This window comes from Poromitra crassiceps (genome assembly GCF_964638095.1).
Source record: "Poromitra crassiceps genome assembly, chromosome: 15".
Lineage (NCBI taxonomy): Eukaryota > Metazoa > Chordata > Actinopteri > Beryciformes > Melamphaidae > Poromitra > Poromitra crassiceps.
In genome coordinates, this window is record NC_139634.1 from 11,736,189 (window position 1) to 11,751,037 (window position 14,849).

Here is a 14,849-nt window from a genome sequence, read left to right on the forward strand (position 1 = left end):
ACCTAGCCACTCCCTCCAGGATTTCATGGTTGAATTTGCATTAATTATTGCGATGCAAAATCGCAATTTCCCGGAGGGATTGATCTGAGCTAACTTGCTAGCTAGCTAGCGAGCACAGGCCCCCGGAGCTCTGAAACTCTGCCACATTGGGGAAAACGAGCTCCCCAACTTGTTTTTTCCCCCCAATATTTTATTTTCAATTTTTATAGAATGCATACATTGTCGACATTTAGCATTACAACGTGGTGCTACCAGCCGCATAAGGTGCTTATGTGCCATCCGTCACCCCTAACCTCAAAGTAGGCCAAAGAGCTCCAACTTGTTAAGAATGAATTGTCAGCATCAAACATGGGTGGCGGGCGGCCTTCATCATTCATGTAGAATGTAATTATCATAAAGTGTTTGTTGGCGTTTTTACACATAATTTGATTATGCAATATGTGTTTGCATCATTTATATGTAACTGATTATATCAATATGAGGAATGTAACAGCTATTTTACAGATTAAATTAGCAAACCGGTGTTTGCTTCCTTTGGGCATCCATCCGCCCCCCCCCAAAAAAAAAAAAAATTATCCAATTATCTTTATAGCATGAATGCAATGATGTCAAAGTCAGAAATCTCGAGTTGAAACTTCTGAGACTTCCGAGTTTGTCTTGAACGATACCCGAATTACCGACCTGTAATTCTGAGTTGGACAACAGTTAAATTCATTTTTTAACAAGTTGGACTCAGAGCTCGTTTTTTCAGAGTCTCGAGTTGTCTTGAATGCAGCATAAGGAAGCAAGTTCCTCTCACACTAACGTTTCATTGGGACTTTAAGTAGCCTAATGCCGTCAACCTCCATCAGCAACCAGGGAATTGCAACATGGGCAGCTCTCTGGCACAGTTTATGGTGATCTGTAATGGAAAGAAAAATAAAAGCCACATTTTCACAGTAGTTGACTAAGCTGGCTAATTAGAGCAGATAAACAACAGAAACATCTGGTGAACACATGGACACAGAGTTCAGGCAAGTGTGAGTTTTGATAGCCAGAAGTCTCAGCATGGGACAGTAAAAACAATACTCAGTGCACATTTAATTGTGTCTCAATGTAGGCCAAGCATGGGTACCAATGGTGGCCTGTAACAGTTTTCAAGACCCAGAGCCGTGGTTTTCATTCTGGCCATCAAATCAGTGTGGGGGAAATGCAATTACTGTACAGTAACTGCAATTATCTACCTGGTAGAATAGAAAACCAGCAGACAAATACTCTGGATCCCAAGGATTGAGAGCCACTGTGCTGGTGACGAGTTTAGAATTTGCAAGGTTCTAGATATTCAAATCCGGTCCTCAAGGGCCAGTGTCCTGCAGGGTTTTGTTCCTCCCTGATAGGTAATGAGCCACACCTGGTGACAGGTAGATGCAGGCCTGATAGTTAATGAGCCACACCTGGTGACAGGTAGATGCAGGCCAGGTGTGGCTCATTCACCACCAGGGAGGGACGAAACCCTGCAGGACACCAGCCCGCGAGGACCGGAATTGAGTACAGAGGTTTTGCTTTCCAGGAACGGATGCAGGGAATATGATGAGATGGCCCCTTTGTGATGGAATATAGCCCAGATGTATCACAATTGGTTGCTATATTTGTATGTGTGTAGGGGTATGCTCTAAATAAGGAGTGGGGAGTGTCAATATAGGAGCCTGGAAAGAAGTGTTTCACACATGTGTAACTTCCGATGGGGGGGGGGAATGCGGACGAGCTCAGTGGAATTTCTCCCTGTGCATGCATCATACACTGACAGTTCAGTTTTAGTCTGCAAAACTGTCCTCCTTGTTTTTCCTGATAGATTCTGTGCGTAAAGAATAAATTGCATGAACGTCTAGCGCAGTTCACTCATGCACCACCGGCTGCACAAAGGAGAAATTATTGGCCTTTCAAAGGAGGAAAATAAATGGGTGCTGTAGCCTTTAGATTCAATGGTCTGATTGTTGCTAAGCTCCCTTCTAAGAACATTATTGGCATGGAGAGACATCTTTGAGTGTCATCATTAAGCACAATAAGCTATCTCAGGCTCCCCCTCACATCCTCTTCCACCCTTTCTCTCGTCGTCCTTTCCTTGTCTCCTCCGATTTACCTCCTGGTAGGAAGCAGTTCACGGTGACGGAGCGGAGGAAACAGCTGTAGTGAAAAGTTCTGGCGTGCTGTCTGACTCAACCATATGGCAATGCCTTGACACTGTAAACCTCATGCTGGGTTTGGAATTTTTTTCTTTCAATTTCCAGGAATAATATCGCCCGGGGGGGAAGAGGCAAAGTTTCCCCCCAGAACAGAAAACTGTTGATAGAATTGGATCCTCTCATTTCCTACCAAACAAGAACAAAGCTCGGGCCAGGCGGGGGGACTAACAATATAGTCTAACCTTGAGACGTGAACGCCAACGGCGTGCCCTCTTTTACATTATTCATATGAAAAATACAATTTTCACTTATATTTTATTCATTGGTTTTTCCTTAAACAATGGGAAGTCCTAGCGTTATTTTTTGACAGGGGCATCTGATGGAGAGAAAACAGATGAGAGAGACGGAGAGTATTAATACCTTCACCATGTCTTATTGATCAAAATTAAAGATCACCAGCTAAAGGAATTGCTTTTTAATGCTAACTTCATCAATCACCAATGTCCTTTCAAGCTGTTTGATAATGTCCTTCATAGCTGTCTCTCTAGAGGATATAAACAATGACACTGTCTATGTGTGTAGTAGATATGGCATCATAGCATGACGTGTGGATGTTACAACCACTAACCACATTGAAGTACTTTATAATGTGTTTTTTTGCTTGTTTGTTTATTGGCCAATGCCTGCTTACTGATTAACAAAATGCAATAGCCGGGCAACATTTTGACAAAGGTAGGCTGACAGTTTGTAGCAACAAATAAATGGCACATTTTGTCAACATTGGAAAATCTTGTCAAAATGCTAAATGTATTCTCAGAAAACTGAATAAAATACAGATTCTAATTTTGAAGTCCCCCTTTCCCAAAGCGCTTTTTGGTTTTCAATGTTTGGTCATTTTTGTGTGACTGCACTACCAGTGTGTACCACTTGGTGTCAGCATTTGGAACGGTTTTGCAAAAGAACAGTATGCTCAGCTACACAGTCCTTCCAAGATTTTGCAGTTGTGCAATCGCATGAATACAAATTCAACCAATCCCTGCAATTTTGCTAAATTACAGCAATTTATCCACATGAAACGGCCAAATCAGCACAGCGCTTCGTACATTTTGGCCAATTATCACACTTGTTTGCATAAAATTGTCGAATCAATCCATAATAATAAAGTGTGTCTACCTTGGTCTTCTCCTATAGCCAGCAATTCCACAGTGGAGCATTAGAGAGTTAGAGAGGGAGAAAACTAATTCAGAGAATGAGTTGTAGTTTCACGAGTTTGATTGAACCTTACAGCTGAGATGCACTTTGGTTTTCATTTAGGCTGCATTAGTTTCCATTTATCACAAGGCTTTGCTTTGCATAGAGCTAGTCCAATAAGTCTACCTCAAACAAAAATGAGCACTTTGAATGAAACCAGAACTTAAGCTACACAATGCTATATTGATTTGCGATACGAATTCTTGAAATTACACCTCAGACTTTGCAAATTGCACCACAATCTCTTTTAGAATGAGGTGATATTGAACCACAGCTGCGTCACTGCGCCTGTTTGTGTTTTAAACGCTTAGAAAGAATATGAGATTACTTTTGGGAGTACAATCCAAACTAGTTTTTGAAGTGTCAGATTTCTACCAAAACTTAGCAAGTCAATGCAATTCAAATCAGGGCCAATCCATGCCCTGAACAGAGAAAATAAACGTCACACACAAAAACCTCAGGAGGTTTTCTAATAATTTTCAATGCCAGCAAAATCAATTAGCTCTATTTTATGTTCTAACTTGGTGTCCAAAACAGATAGTATGAAGTTTTGTCCAGAGACCTGGCTTTGTTAAAACCGTTGCAAATGTTCAGATGGTAGTCTTAACAGGTCTGTTGAAAGACATGCAGAGTTTCAAAGGAAATATATGGGGTAGAATGCCAGCTAGGTAAGCAGCCATAGCAGCTGTCAGACAAGAACAAGAAAAAAATGGCACTTAAATGCCTGGCACAGGAATAAGTATGCCGCGGAACAGATCTGTCTTCAGAGAAAACATAACCCAAATCTATCAAACAACATCACTTAATAAAGTGCTCCCACCGGAGAAGTTGCTGTTTTTTTCATGATGTTACAATGAAAGAATGAGGGCCATATCCCAAATTCATTCCTTTAAAACCTATAGCCAATAAAACCGTTATTACTTTGCTAATTGCTAATTTATGCAGGACACATGTTTCTCTCAGGGTTAGTGACCAACTGTGCTATTTGTGCTATGCATTACACATTTATTGGGATAACTGACCCATTACAAAGCTTTGACTTTTCTTTTATTAAAACACAGTAGTAGTTATTAATGTATTTAAATGATTCAATACACCAATTAATTATGTATTGCAACCTCAGAATAGGCTATTAACTTTTTTCTTTTACTTATTGATAACCATTTTCTTTTTAGCTTTGTTGTACTCTGATTGTCTGATCTCTGATTACAATTTCTTGCAGTAATGGTCAAAAAGTTCATCTTAAAATTGAATATGAATTTGAAGGCTGAAACCAAAACAAAACTCAAAAGGTCAAAATGTCATTTCTCTGAATCCCATGAATTCCAAGTTTCATCATCTAGACTAGAGAAATGGTGAAAAACAAAGTGGTCTTATGTATTGAATTATGCCAGTCAAATACCCACAATGCCAAATAAATCATTAAAATCATCATAAAAATTAGGGCGGCTTTAGCTCAGGAGGTAGAGCGGGTCGGCCAATGATGCAAGGGTTGGCGGTTCGATCCCCGCTCCCTCCCAGCTGCTGTCGTTGTGTCCTTGGGCAAGACACTTAACCCTCCTTGCTCCCGATGTTGTGCAGGCACCCTGCGTGGCAGCCTGCCGCCATCGGTGTATGAATGGGTGAATGTAGACTATCTACTGATTGTAAAGCGCTTTGGATAAAAGCGTTATATAAATGCAGGCCATTTATCATATATATATAAATGCAGGCCATTTAAATCAAATCCCTTACAAATACATTCTCCTGTTCACACTTTTTCCATATAAAAGTATATTTTTTGACAAGTTTGACAGTATAATGTCAAAAACTGTCAGTTTCATACAACAATATGCGTCCTAATGAGCCAGTCGAGTCCATAATTGCATTGGGATCTAAGAGGATATAGTGAAACATCCAGTCATGTCCGCTCTTGAGATCATGTTAGCAAATCTACATAGTCAGTCAGCCATCTACAGAGGCTCAGGGGCTTAGATACAGCTGTATTATTTGTGATTGAATGTTCAAATCTCCTATAGGATTCAAGGCCATTCAGTGTTTGCTTTTTCCTTTTGTCCAAGCTGAGCAGGCTGTCAGACATGCCGGATTAAGACAAACCCAGGCATGCACTCCTAACTAACGCTGAGCCTTCTAACTAGCAGCGAGAAAATGCCCAAGTGGCTGTCATGCGATGTGCTGAAGTCCCAGGGAAAAAAACAGACAAGTTTGAGAACGGCAAATTCTGTGTAGCGTATAAAGTTGCTGTCACCATCCAGCAGCCCTTACTGTGGGCGGGTCAATGTGTTTATTATGTATGAGGTCCATATGAGAAATAGACCCAACACTGTTCAGTGTTCAGGTCCAACTCTGGAATCAAATAAAAATATCTGTTTCTGCATACCATCGACTCCGTTACAGTACATCAGATTCTAAGATTGATTTCAGGTAATTGTAGGATGAAGTCTTGGTTTTTCCCTCACCGTATATATTAGTAACATTCCAGCATTTCCTTTGCTGCAGACCTTGACTTCCTTCCTGTTTACTTTATATCGACGTTTTACTTATTGATAGCTCTCTTCTTTACTGCCTTATCTGTTAGCATCATGTCCTTGGAGAAATTGGAGAAACACTTAAGAGACACTTTCTCTGATATGCATTTATATACGTGTATGTTTTCATAAATTCATACTAGCCAGTATTCATGCACAATTGACCCTATATGCTTAGTGTAGTCACTGTAATAATGCATAATGGAGCCGCTCGTGTAGATTGCAATTGCAATAAGATAAATGATACAATCAGGTCTAGCTTTGTTTTGTGAAAATGTGAAAAATGGCAGTAGGGACTTACGCATGCGGCATGACTCATTTTTCACATTCTTCACTTCACTTAAAGGTGGTGCATTTCCCAGAAATCAATTTGAATAGTGGAATGAAAAAGACCCCAAGGACATTAAGGGAAGGAATTGAATTAACTCAGAAAAACATTAAAAGTCTTGAGCAAAGTTGCAGTTGGGACAAGGCTCTGTAATTCTATTATGTATTATTTTTTGCTGCTGTTCTTTCCATTTACTTGGAATCAGTCTCGGACTCCTCTTTTTGTTGTCGCCACTGATAAAACATCTCGGTAACGGATTTGGATGCCCTCCACCACCACACACTGCGGGGTGGAATAAAGTCCCTCTGCTGGGAGGGGAACACGCTGTTTGGACAAAGGGAAGTGAGTGACAGGACAGTGTTCATCAGTAGTAGCTGTAGTGATCCCACCAAGTCAATCACAATGTAATTGTGCCTCTGATCCAGAGGATGGGGCTGAAGCATTAACCACACACAATACAGTGCTGCTGCTCTTGTGTTTGTGACACAGTGCAGCTAAAGAGAACGCTCTCGCCTCGCACTCGCACCACAAAGCTGATTGTAAAATGAATTTCTGTGCACATAAACACACACAAACACACATACACAAACAAACAAACACACACACACACACTTTAATCAGATTTCTAAGTGGCTCAGAGGTCTGTTTGACAGCCAGCTGTTGTGAATAAGCTGTTTCAGAATGCACAATACAAATAGTAAAAAAAAAGCACGCACAAAAAAGCAGCAATAACGAAAAGAGATATTAAAAAAGCAATAACAAAAAGGGATGAAGTGCATATTATGGGACTGTTTTTTCCAAGAAGATGCAGTGTTAGACTGTGGTACAGTATAAATGCATGATTCTTCCACACTGGATCCAACTCACCCAGAGCAGAATCTCTGAACATCTTTAAAGGGTGTTTTAATGGGGCACCTTGGTGGCTGCATGTCCTCCTCCATCTATCTCTCTCTCTCTCCCTCTCCTGTCTCTCTCTCACTGTCCCTCTGTCAAATAAAGCATAAAAGGGGTGTTTTAAGGGAGTTTTCAGATGTCCTTAGAGTAAAAAAAAAAAAAGTGATAATGTATCACTAAACCTCAGCTACTGTATATTGGCACTCTGGAGATTTTAAATTCCTCTTCACGCATAAGAGAGCAAGAAAAGGCACTTCTTTTTTCAGCATTGGCAGCAGTGTCTGTCTTCCTTTCTCCTCTCTATTCCCCGCTGCCTGAGCAGGCCTGATAAGACTGTCAGGGCGAGTATCCGGGGAGGAGTAACCCCCGCGTGCTGAGGTGGGATACGAATCGTTTGATGAGATACCGATGAACTGATTTTTCAAACTCTTCTGTGCTGTTCTGTCGCTCTATAGGGTGTGTTAGCCTTGAAGCAGTGGTGGTGGTGCGACTCCAGAGTTTTTGCCAAGCCACTGCGTGTACGGATGCGTCAGATAAAATTATTCCTGCCATTGTATTATTGGCAGGCAAGTAATTTGTTCCTCGCCATGTTTAACAACTTGGCTCATTCTCAAGGCCTTGGGGGTGACGCGAAAAGGAGCTGCGTTGTGAGTTTATGTTCTTCTCCTGTTGGATCAAATGTGTGAATTTGATCTCAAAACCGTGTGAAAGTTCCACAGTCCTTTTAGATTTCAGCACAAGCAAAAAAGCATTAGGCTAAATATGACTTTTCTCTGAACCTTGCCAAAGAAAATCCCCCCTTGCGTTCTGAGTCCAACAGCTCTCTGTAAATGAGCCGCGCCCAAACACTGTGACATGGATTGCCAACGGCTGGAAACGACATGGGTGATAGTCATAAATCAGAGAAAAAGAAATTAAACATTGTTATTAATTAGATTCATTTTAGAGGAAGATTAAGACTACTTTTTTTTTTTTTGCCAATTTACTCAAAATAATTGGAGTTTGATTTTGTTTTTGTGTGCATGTTCTCATGAAAAAAAAAATCAAATTTTTACCAAAATATGTTGTGAAATGAGCCTGACTTGTTGTGAAGGTGAAGGCTTACGTTCCTCCATCACAAAAGGATGTGTGGCAAAAGCAGGATTTGGACAGATGGTTTAAAGACAGTTTAGGCAAGAAAAATAGGTTTAGTGTTGAAAAAGAAAACTTCACTAATGCTATAATCATTCTTAAAGGAACTATGTAATACTGTACTAAATCAAAAAATGACCATGATATGATTATGTTTAATGTTACCAGAAATGTATTGTTTGTGTGATTGCGCACCTGCCTATTTCGACCAACACCCAGGTGTAGCCAGATAAGCGGCAACACAGCAAACACCTCCTCCACCACCTCCTACCCCACCTAAAAAGCTCCATGAGCAGAGCCGTGGTAAAACACGGGTAAATATTGGAGATGCATTTTAAATATGGAGACTGTGTGAACATACATACAGTAGCTTATCCAATATTTTACTATTCTGATGCTACGAGCTGCAGGCACCGCGCTAACAAACTAGACTAAACACAAATCAAACAACATATATGGAGTATGGAGTTGTATTAAATGTGGCGATTACGGCCCGATCAAGCTGGCAGAAGGCAGGACACCTGACCCGCACCCAGCACGTCGGAACCAGACGCCGAATGCGGAAAGTTGAACCTAGGTGGCCGGAGTTGAAGGCCCATGCTTAGTCCCATCCACTGCTCTGACCTCCACAGTTACTCCTTTCCCCCAACTGTGCTATTTCAATGTCAAACCACTGCCTGTTTTTAGTCGTGTTTCCTCCGTGTAGAGTACAGTAATCCTTTCGTGGCGTGGAGACTTCTATTTCACCTTTCATGGTCGGAACATATTATTCATTACGTGCACTTTAACACAATGTGCTCTTATCCGGAAGTTCCATGAGACCGGGCTGGAGTGCAGCGTGCCTGGAGCAGTGTGGGGGTTAAGGGCCTTTCTCAAGGGCACTTTGTCACTGCTGTTAAGCAGCGTACATGTAAGAGTAGCCGCCCTTCAGTCACCGGCTCACAGAGGAATACAGCCTCCTGCCGGGGATGGAGCTAACCACCTTATTAATTAGCCTCTCTCGCTTTAGGCCAACCTGCTAACCCATTTAATGAGTAAATAATTGCTTCTTAGGTCTTATGTCATCATGTCTTTTATTAATATGGCAAATTATCTCAAAATTACTCTTGAACCCTCAGAGTGTCAAAATGAATTTGGAGCAGAGCGGAATTTGGCCCACAGATGCTTCTTTGGGCTATAAATCTTCGAGGATTGGTTCCAAAATACGACAAATTTCCGATTTGATTCCTTAAGGATTTTTTCAATTTTTTGACTTTGCGACAAGGATTGTTATCAAATAATTGGAAAAGTACATTCATTTATTTAAATATCTTTCCAGAAGTTGTACAGAGAGATAAATTAATTACACGTGGCTCCCCTCAAGTTGCTCTTTGGTATTCCTCTATACCCTACCTTTGTCTTCTGGTCTAATAATTAATTAATTTGACTGAATACTAATTTATTCGGTTATTTTTATACTGGTAACAAAATGCCCATGAGGAGAAGCACACATAGCGAGCAATAAATATGATGCTTTATCAATCCCCATGGTGGAATTGTCATGTGCATCAGAGCAAGATGACTAGGGTCGGGTATCGAAAACCCGGTACCAATATGGTACCGGTACTTTTCCAACCGGTACTACCGGTACCGAATAGCAAAGCAGATTTACGTGCCTCATTTAGGTGCCATGCCCAAGCTGCTGAGTGAAATATCCGCCCTCCGGTGCTCTGAAACCGGCGCTGCATGCACCTTCACTAACATTCTAGGGCATAACACATACAGTACAATTATTGTTTGAAATCCTCTTTTACACAGCCTCTTTAAATATATATATATATTTTTAATCCGCTTAAAAAAAAAAGTACCCTTTCAGGCACCGTTTAGGCACCGGTACCGTTTTAGGAGTATCGTTTTAGCACCGGTATCGAAAAATATGAAACGATACCCATCCCTAAAGATGACTCCAGCAAACTGTAACTCAGGCAATTAACTTGTCTTAACTGTGAACTGCTGAGCGGTAGCCATTCCACCTTCCATTGCAAGTATTAGGACTTTGTGCTAACATCAACTTCATTGATGTATACAGCAATTTGTGGGATTTATGTATCTGCAGTATAAGTATATTAGGAAGGTTTAGTTCAGAGAGATGGGATGGTATCACTTGGAAAGTCGCTCTTGTCAGGACAGCCAAAATAGCTTTATCAAATTAGTCCATATTTTCTTTTTCTTTTTTTGGCAGACAAGTAGTCCAGAAGTGAATATGAGTCAGGCTGTGTTGCAAGTACAGAGGCAATGACCTGTGTGTTGCCAGTTTAACTCAACTGAAATATGTCATATACGCTTAAAGGTGTTTCGGGAATACATATTGTATTTCTGGACTATTATAGATTGCTGCACTGGATGCATTTGACATTTACTGTACAGTAATGCTCTTTTGGATTTTCTCTGAATTTTGGGTGTGTAAAAATACTGTGTCACCTCAATTCCCGTCTGACCATGCAAAATCAGCACTTCATTTAGCCGGGGCGAGTAACGGCCATCAGCTCTTTTTTAAATAGTCTACTTAGTGGAAAATGTGCGGGAACATTTGGGAACTATCAAGAACAACGTTGCACTGGCAATGATCTACAATCCTGGTGCTTTATAGCTAAATGGTTGTAACATTTGTCTCTTAACAAATCTGAGTGCTCATGCTACTGTAAGGCACTGTAGAGAAATGCATCCACCAAATGATAAATGTATGTTATACAGCACTGATCCCCCCCCCCCCCCCCCCCATCTCTCTCATCTCAAGAGGAGCGTCATCATGTCATGGAGCGCATACACCACACTTAAACTGTTTATTTGTTCATTAAAGTTTATTAATCCTTCCTACGAGTCTCTCATGATTGAAATGTATGTTATCCTGAAAAGAGAAAAAAAAAAAACTGACCAAACAAACGTGTCATTGCAATGGATGACTTTCATGGAAGAAAAGTGTTAAAGCAAGTGTTCACTTCTAGCTCTTAAATGCATTTAAAAAGACAAAGGAGAAAGCTGGTTTCCTAAATCTGGATGTCTTAAATGATTTATAATTGTCATGGTTTGAAATAATTTCTTTCTGAACTGCACAAAATCTCTGGAAGGGTATGGAAAAAATACTATTGCTCAGTACCAATGTACACACGCCCATTGTCAATTCACATATTGTGATTTGCTGTTGTGAACAATATTCAGAGATCCAGCCTCATTGTTTTGACAAGCCACTATCAGCTTGTGTCATATTGAACCATGACCAACATTCTGACAACATTCATTCATTTTCCAGAGCAGCTTATTCCCACTGAGAGTCACAGGGGACTGCAGCCAATCCTACAGTCACATGCATTGGGCACATGTTTATATGCAGCCAAGAAATGTAGGTTTGGAAAAACAATGGAATTTTCTAAATGGGAAAAGGGTGTAGTTTCATGCTCTAAACCTAATAAACATGTGATAGCGTACAGTATAGGGAAGCTATGTGACAGCAATTTATGGGAAAGCTATATCGTGTGTCTGTGTGTGTGTGTGTGTGTGTATATATATATATGTGTGTGTGTGTGTGTGTGTGGACAAAACTGGGCAGGAGGAAAAGCTCTGGCGCCGCTATTCATGCTGATGCATATGACAACATCTGCTCTTTGACTAGCCAATTATTAAGCAATTTGTCAATAAGTTTGACAACTTGGACTGTGAGTTGTGCAGTGGAGGAATGTAAGTGTCAGTCTAGCCTTTGTTAAATAGACGGGCAGACGTCCGATGAGATGTGGTGCTAAAAGGCTGGACGGATGTCTGACCTCTCCTGAAGGATTGGTCTTGCCTGATGTGGAAATCTGAGCTATACGGCAGGAATAATGAACACAAATAAGTGAGAGTGGAGTACATTCTGGTACAGAGTGGCAGCACAGTAGTTATATGAAATATCCACTGATTATCCGTAGGGCTGGGCAATGGGCATTATATCGATGTCGTAATGAGACTCTTAGAATTTGGATATGTAATATCGTGATATGGCTTAAAGAGGACATGAAACTAGTTCATTTGCATTTCACCTCAGACAAGATACGACACCGCTTTCAAGGACTATACCTACCTAGATTTGCGAGAAATATGAACAACATTTCAGATCTTCGCCAAACTAGAGCGCTGGTAGATGATGTCAATAGGTTGACAGACTGACAGTACAGTACAGTAGTAAGGATTTTGAACGTTTTGATGAATCAAAACAACCACAGTCCAAGTCAGAAACACAACAGGATATGCTGTGAGCCTGTTAGAATAAAAAATCCTTACTACCAACACTTAACTAGCCTGTACTCCACTACTGTACTGTACTGTACTGTACTGTACTGTACTGTACTGTACTGTACTGTACTCTACTCTACTCTACTCTACAGTCAACCTAGTGACATAATTACTGTAGCAGTGCCCTAGTTGGCGAAAAGGTGAAATGTTGTTCACCTTTCTAGCAAATTTAGGGACATTTCACACAAGCAGTGTTCTGTCTTGTCTAAAGTGAAATGCAAATGAACTAGATTATGCTCAAATGTTTCACGTCTTCTTTAAGTTTGGTCTTTTCCTGGATTTAAAGCTGCATTACAGTAAAATGATGTAATTTTCTGAACTTACCGGACTGTTCTAGCTGTTCTATTATTTGCCTTTAGCCACTTAGTCATTATATCCACGTCATTATGATTATTGATCAAAAATCTCATTTGTAAATATTGTGTGAAACCACCAACAATCATTGCTACAATATGTGGCAATATCAATTATAGAGGTTGTTGGAGAAAAATATAAGTTCCATTGCCATTTCCTAATCAATAAGCTATATTTGCATACACATAATTATTCTTCCCTTTGCTCTGACCCATGACATTTCACACATATAGAATAGCAGAGGACTTCTTCTCGTTGCTGAAACCTTGGACAGTGCGTGATGTTCCAATAACATCTGATACAGACAGGCAGCCCTGTAGGCTCCAAGTCAAGTCATCACCCCCTCCTCTCTGCCTTTTTCCTCTTCTCCTTCTCTGCCTATAAATCTATGTTACACTGTCGGCCATTTGCTGAATATTTGACTCTGTATGACATATCAGAATGTGTACATTGAGATTCATGCCCTCTGTCAATATACATATTGCAGAGAATATATGGTATTAAATATACTTTTATGTTAAACAGTCCTGGACTCAAGGCTTCAATTCATTTGGTTAGATAAGCTGTTAATTATCACATTTAGCGGATGTAAAGAATTTTATTCTCTATCAGAGGTATTTAAAATATTGTGATATTTGATTCTGTCCATATCTCCTAACCCAAACCGGTTTTATATAAAGTGCTTGTGACATCTCACATGTGACTTACAACTGAACATTCAACCCACTTTGCAGAAAATTCTGAGAGATATAGACGGTTTTCACAGAATGGTCAGTCCTCCACTTTAATGTTTTTCTTTTCTTTCCTGTCCATAGCAAACACTGCAACAGGAAGTGAGCTGGGGTTACATTTAGAATGTTTTTGTTGTCAAGTTAAAACCGTCCATACCTATATCGGGTATCACCTGGTCCATATCGGCCAACCCTAATTATCCTAAACAAATAGTGTGCAGACATTTCAGTTGATACATGATGGTTATTCAACACCAGCTTGTTGCACTCATCTTGCATGTCACTGTATCTTCAAAAGCTCTGCTTTGGCACTTGCTTTGAATGGCATCATCTTACTGTATTTGTTCGTCGTCCAAGTTGCTTCAGTGGTTTCTGAAGTGTGCTGAGTGAGCTTAACGAGCTGTGAGCTTAATTGAGTCAGCAGTACAAGTCTTCTCTATATTATAGGTGACTGTTTGTTAATCAATGCCAATCAAAAAGTCACGCCCCCAAGCACAGGAGGATGCACTTCATAGTCACACACACTTCTGAGTGTAAGTGTGGAGAATTTATTTTATTATTATTATTATATATTTCTTGAAATGCACTCTTTATGCGATATTTTTGGCCTGTATTATTATTTCCATGGATAACATCATGGTTGGTGTTGTTTTAAGAGTCTTGTTTCAAATGCATTTTTTCGCTTCATGAGGTGTTTCAATACACTTTGAGACAGGAGATTGAATAGAATTAAGGCAAAATAATCAAATCAGTGTGTCTTCCTGAGCACTGACCACTGTTACCACTGCTTCCTAGAACACAAGCAATTCAATTGAAGTTAATTAGAATGAATGTAGGAGGAATTATTTCAGGCGATTGAGACAAATAACCAATCTGTGCACAGCAATTGAATTGTTTTGTTGGCAATACAGCTCCCAATCAGGGTTGGACACCTCTCCTCTCCCTGCTGACTTCAGATACCAACAGACAATGTACTCTCATTTGTTTAGTAAAGATTTTTTTTTTACCCCGCGCTGATTTCCAAATTCAATTTAAGGCCAATTTCTTGCCAGGCAAAAGAAAGGGTCCTTTGGCGCGCTTGAGAGTATTGTAGTGCTTGTTTTGATCATCTGTTTTCTTTCAGGTTGGAGAGAGAATTATTGATTTGGATTCAAATGAAGATGTT